Genomic DNA, 6,062 nt, shown 5'->3' with positions numbered 1-6,062 from the left:
GTGGGAGATTGTTCAAGAAGGTCCAGTCACTCGGCTTTCAAGATGTGGTAGAAAATTGGATTAGACATTGACTTTGTGGGTGAAGCCAGAAAGTGGCAGTAGATGGTTGCCTCTCTGACTGGAGTCCTGTGACTAGTGGAGTGTCGCAGGGATTGGTGCTGGGTCTGTTTGTCATCTATATCCTCCAGGTGATACATGTAATTAACTAGATCAGAAAATTTGTGAATGACATCAAGTTGGGGGTGTAGTGGACAGGGAGGAAGCCTATCATGGCTTGCAGTGGGATCTGGACCAGCTGGAAAATGAGCTGATAAATGGCAGATTGAACTTAACACAGACAAGTGTGAAGTAGGACCAACCATAGCAGGCCTTGCACAGTGAATGGTAGGGCATGGAAGAGTAGGGTAGAACGAAGACATCAGGGAATACAGGTCCATAATTCATTGAAAGTGATGTCATGGGTAGATAGCATTGTAAATAAAGCTTTCGGCACTTATTTACAACCCTATATGGAAGATGGGATGTTATGTTGAGTTTGTTTAAGACTTAACTGAAGCCTAATTTGGAGTATTGTGAGCAGTTTTGGTCACCTACCTGCAGGAAAGATGTAAATAAGGTTGAAAAAGTACAGAGAAAGTTTATAAGGATTGATTAGATTAGGACATTATTCCTTGGAACATAAAAGATTGAGAGATTTTATAGAGGTATGTAAAATTGAGGAGTAGAGAGAGGGGCTAAATGCAAGCAGTCTTTTTTCCTCACTGAGGTTGGGTGGGACTACAACCAGAAGTCATGGGTTATGGATGACAGCTGGAAAGTTTAAGAGAAACATGACTGGAACTTTCTTCACTCAGGGGGTCTGAGAGTTCAACATTGAAGAAGTGTGGATAGGTACGTAGATGGTAGGGGTATGGGAGGCAATGGTCCCAGAGCAGGTTGATGGGAGAAGGCGGTTTAAATGATGTGTCGTGGATGAGATGGGTCAAAGGGCCTGTTTTTGTACTGTACTCTCCTATAACTCTATGATCCTATCAGATAAGTTGAACTTGTTCAGGTAATCATTATCCAGAAAATATACCATGGATCGGTCAAATAAGGGAAGTTTAAATCTCTTTCATGAATCATAATATCAATTTGATATAGGATCATAATATCAACTTAAGGGACATGGGTTTGAAACCTACTACAATTCTTCTGACCACAGCAATGAAGTAACATCTAGGCCCTGTTCATGTTGAAATTCTGCTTCTTGAAAAATACTGGGAATATATTGATCAAGTCCTATTAGTGTGTAACCATTGTGTGGCATAGTTATGTGGATGGTTAAGGGTGTGTGTTCTCTGGGTTAACAATGGGTTCTCATGATGCATATTAGAGAGATCTCCTCACTGTGATTGTTTGCAGTGAGAGGGTTTGTTAGCACTGCCACCACATGCTACATTAATCATGAAGGCTCTGAGTATTTACAACACAGGCTGTTGGGCCTATTGAATCCACATCAGCTTTATGTAAAAATATTCAACTGCATTAGTAATCAAGAATTTCAAGGATCACTGGATTCTGGCATGGTTCCTGAGAACAGGAAAATTTCCAATGTTACTCCAGTCCACAAGAAGCAGAAGAAAGGAAATGATAGGCTACAGTAGTTAGTCTGTCCTCAGCGATAGGGAAGATGTTGGAGTTGATTGTTACAGATACAGTTTCAGGGTACTTGGAGGCACATCATAAAATAGTTATGTTCGGCATGGCTTCCTTGAGGGAAAATCTTGCCTGACAAATCTATTGGAATTCTTTGAAGAAATAATAAGCAGGACAGACAATCGGTGGATGTTGGGTACTTTGATTTTTCTGAAGGCCTTTGACAAGGTGACACACATGAAGCTGATTTAACAAGTTAAGAGACCGTTATTACTGTAGAGGTACTAGGATGGATAGAGCATTGGCTGATTGGTAGGCAGTAAAAGGCCATCTCGTAGGCATTCTAGAAATTCTTGGGATCCAGTATCAACATGATTTTCCCAATCTACCTGCACACTGAAATCCCCCATGGCTATCATAGAATGTATTTAAAACCTCCCATTGTAATTTGTAGACCACATATTTACCACTGTTCAGACATCTGTTTATTACTCCCACCAGGGTCTTTATACCCTTGCAGTTTCTTAGCTCTACCTACAACAACTTTACACCTGCCAATCCTATGTCATCGCTTTCTAATGATTTGATTTCATTTTTTAACCAACAGATCTACCCCATCCCCATGGCCTTGCCTGTCTGTCCCTTTGATACAATGTGTATCCGTAGACATCCTTGGATGTTAAACTCCCAGCTGTAATCTTCTTTCAGCCATGTTTCAATGAAGCTCACAACATCATACGTGCCTTAACAAATGCTACAAATTCATCTGTCTTATTCCTGAGACTGGATGCATTCAAGTATAACACCTTCTGTCCTGTATTCACTTGTCATTTTGGTTTTGTCCACCTTTTGCATTGCAACTCACCCCATTGACTACAATTTTGTCCTACCATCAGCCTCTCCTTGCTAGCAGTCTCACTACACATTGCCTTTGTTTGTGAACCAACCACCCCGTCCTCAGCCCTATCACTCTGGTTCCCATCTCCCTGACAAATGAGTTTAAACGCTCCTGCACAATTCAAGCCAACCTTGAGAACTCAAGCAAAGACATTGGTCCCACCCAGGTTTAGGTGCAACCTGACAAGTTTTGTACAAGTAGTACCTTAGAAGAGGTTCCGATGATCCAGAAATCTGAAGCCCGGCCCCCCTCATCCCCGCCCCAGTTCCTCAGCCACACATTTATCTGCAAAATCATCCTGTTCTTGCCCTCACTGAGGTGTGGCCAGGCAGCAATCCAGAGGTTACTATCCTGGAGGTCCTGTTTTTCAGCTTGTTACCGAGCTCCCTAATATTAAATCTTCCTCTATTTCCATTACTGATAGCGAATGCCAATCTGGATCTATTTGCCGAGATTATTTAAAAAAAATCTTTCTTGTGGTTTCTGTGCCTACCACCTTTGTTCTATGTGTTTCTCTTTCTTGACCCCCCCCCCCCCACCACAATGGGACCAGCTTCTTTGTGTTAAATGCTAGTGATAGACTCTTTTATCAGATCTCCACAATCTCCTCTGTTTGAAGTAGGGAACCAACTTTTTAATTTGGCTATTTTAAGGGCAGAAAAACAATTCTGATTGAGGCTGAGATGGCATTGGATGCATGATGTTTCTGGCAGGGTTTGTAGGCCATTACTTCCTACAAAGCGAAACCTAACATGAATTGCTCCAAACAGTCCTTCCAGGTGAGGCGACACTTTGCCTGAGAGTCTGTTGGGGCCATACGTTGTGTCTGGTGCTCACGATGTGGCCTCCTGAAAATCGGTGAGACCTGATGTAGATTGGGAGACCTCTTTGCTGGGCAGATACGCCCCATCCACCAGGAAAAAGCAGGATCTCCCAGTGGCCACCCGTTTTAAGTCCACTTCCCATTCCGATATGTCCACCCATAGCCTTCTCCACTGTCGTGATGAGGCCATACTCAGGTTGGAGGAACAACACTTTATATTCTGTCTGGGTAGCCTCCAACCTGATGTCATGAACAGCAATTTCTCGAACTTCCAGTAATGGCTGTGGCCCCCCCACCCTCTCCACCATTCCCCAACCCCTTTCTGTCTCTCACCTTAAATCCTTGCCTGCCCATTGCCACCCTATGGTGTTCCTCCCCCTTTTCTTTCTTTCATGGCCCTCTGTCCTCTCCTATTAGACTCCCTCTCCAGCCCTGTATCTTTCACAGTCAACTTCCCAGCTGTTTACCCCTCCCGCTCCCAGTTTCACCTATCACCTAGTGTTTCTCCCTCCCCTCCACCTTCCTTTTAACTCTGCTCCTCACCCTGTTTTCTTCAGTCCTGCTGAAGGGGTTTGGCCGGAAACGTTGACTGTACGCTTTTCCATAGATGCTGCCTGGCCTGCTGAGTTCCTCCAGCATTTTATGTGTGTTGCTTAGATTTCCAGCATCTGCAGATGTTCTCTTGTTTCTGAATGAATGTGAATGGGAGAATAAAACTTTATCTATGCGAATCCCTGTAAAATATCTCAAAGGCTGACATCAGACCATCTTTCATGAGGGTGAACCCTCGCAGGGGCTCAGGTCTTACAGTGTACCTGGTAAGCTTCTGAAAACCTGTGCCAAACAACTAGTGACAGTTCGGTAGCACTGGTGTTGCAGGAATTGCCAATCAGTGTTGAAGTCAATATTGGACTGCTGTAAGGGATCCCAGCTCTAGAAATTTCCTCAAGGATTCATTTTGTTGTCAAAGTATGTATGTATAATACAACATCGACATTTGTGTACACCAGAAAGACCATGAGTGTTGATGAAAGAAAAGACAACTCTTCCTCAACTGGCAAGAAAAAGAGAAACAAAACTTGCAGACCCCAAAATCTACAACCCCACCCACAGCCAAAAAAATCCATAAAAACAACCAAAAATTCTCTACACGTAATAATCCCTGACCCCCAGTTTCTTGACGTTTACTCCTTAAGTCTTCCCAATGAGGCAGTGGAAGTTTGAGATCAGTTTTCCTTCTCCAAGATGAGCTGCCAACCACGGAAGATTATTTTGTTGGATTTGGTTTTGAGCTAAGCCATATGTGAGGGTCAGGAGCTGGACAAGGTTGTTAAATCTATCTGAGACACACTATTGGCAGCATTTAATTGGTAGTGGAAGCTTATCTCCATTTCCTCTGAGGTTATGACAATCTTTAAATATCCTTATTGTAAATTATAATTTTTATTATTGCTATGTACTGTTGCTGCAAAACAACAAATTTCATGACATGGCAGTGATATTAAAGCTTATTCTGCTGTCTATCCACAAAACCAAATTCCTTTGTCGCTAAGATTAGTAAATCTCTCCCCCCCCCCACCCCCGCACCAAAACCTTCACAACTTTTCTAAAGTGTGATGCTGAACACTCGACACATTACTCCAGTTGTTTTAATGAAGTGTTGATCTTCATATTTCACACTATAAAGACTGGTATAATATTTGACCTGTTTAACTACATTCTCAACCTGCCCTACCACTGTCAATGAACTATGTATTTATAGCCTCAGATCTGTTTTTGTAACTTTTTTTGCATTGTGCCTGCTATCTTGTGTTATCTTTTTCTGCTAACGTGTAATTTGTGAATTGTAATTAACATTTTTTAGCATTAGGTATCATCTGCCACCTATCCACCAATTCCTCTATTTATTACTATTCTCACAGTTCAAAGTTTTAGCTGAAGATTGGCAGGAGACAAAGAGTTGGAATAAAGGACCTAATTCTGCTCCTATCTTATGGCCTTATCTGGAAATATGAAAATTGTGGCTTGTACGCACAAGTCAAAATAATTAATATTAAGAAAATCAATAGTCCTTCTACCAACTCGAAAAATTCCACTTTAAATTACTCTAGAGAAACATTGTTTCACTATTTACTATTGGTTCTTCATCCACGGTGTATATTCTAAACATACAGCAAGAGATCCTTGTGTATACCCTGGGCGTCAGTCCTGATTGCAAACAAATCAAGTGTCACTTATCTACTGTGTTTTGTAGGTCGAAATATACATGAACTGAATTTCCCTCTAACTTAGTTATTACAAAAATATCTAGAAAGAGTTGCATTTAGCAAGTGCATATTGCTGTTTTCTAATCAATCAACATTTGTTGGTTTCGTCAGTCTTGGACGGCAGCCCGCCAAGGAGAAGGAAAACTGATTTTAAATCTGTGCTGCCTTGCGGCCAGACCCACCCATGAAAGAAATCCGGAGCCGGGGTCCCTACGGCAATTTGATGTTGTTTACAACTTAGTCTGGCAACCTTTGCGACGACGCTGGTGCCGAGCTGTAACGGCATTTGCCCTTCCCTTGGACTATATCAGTGACGCGTAGAGGGGGATCCCGCTGCATGGGCAACAGCCGTTTCTTCAAACCTTCCCGTCCAGGCTTGCGCCCTGGAGAGGAGACAGTCCACCAGGCACAAACCCATGATCCCCGGGATCGACGG

Source organism: Hypanus sabinus, chromosome 25 (genome assembly GCF_030144855.1).
Source record: "Hypanus sabinus isolate sHypSab1 chromosome 25, sHypSab1.hap1, whole genome shotgun sequence".
NCBI lineage: Eukaryota > Metazoa > Chordata > Chondrichthyes > Myliobatiformes > Dasyatidae > Hypanus > Hypanus sabinus.
Note: the sequence above shows the minus strand (reverse complement) of the source record.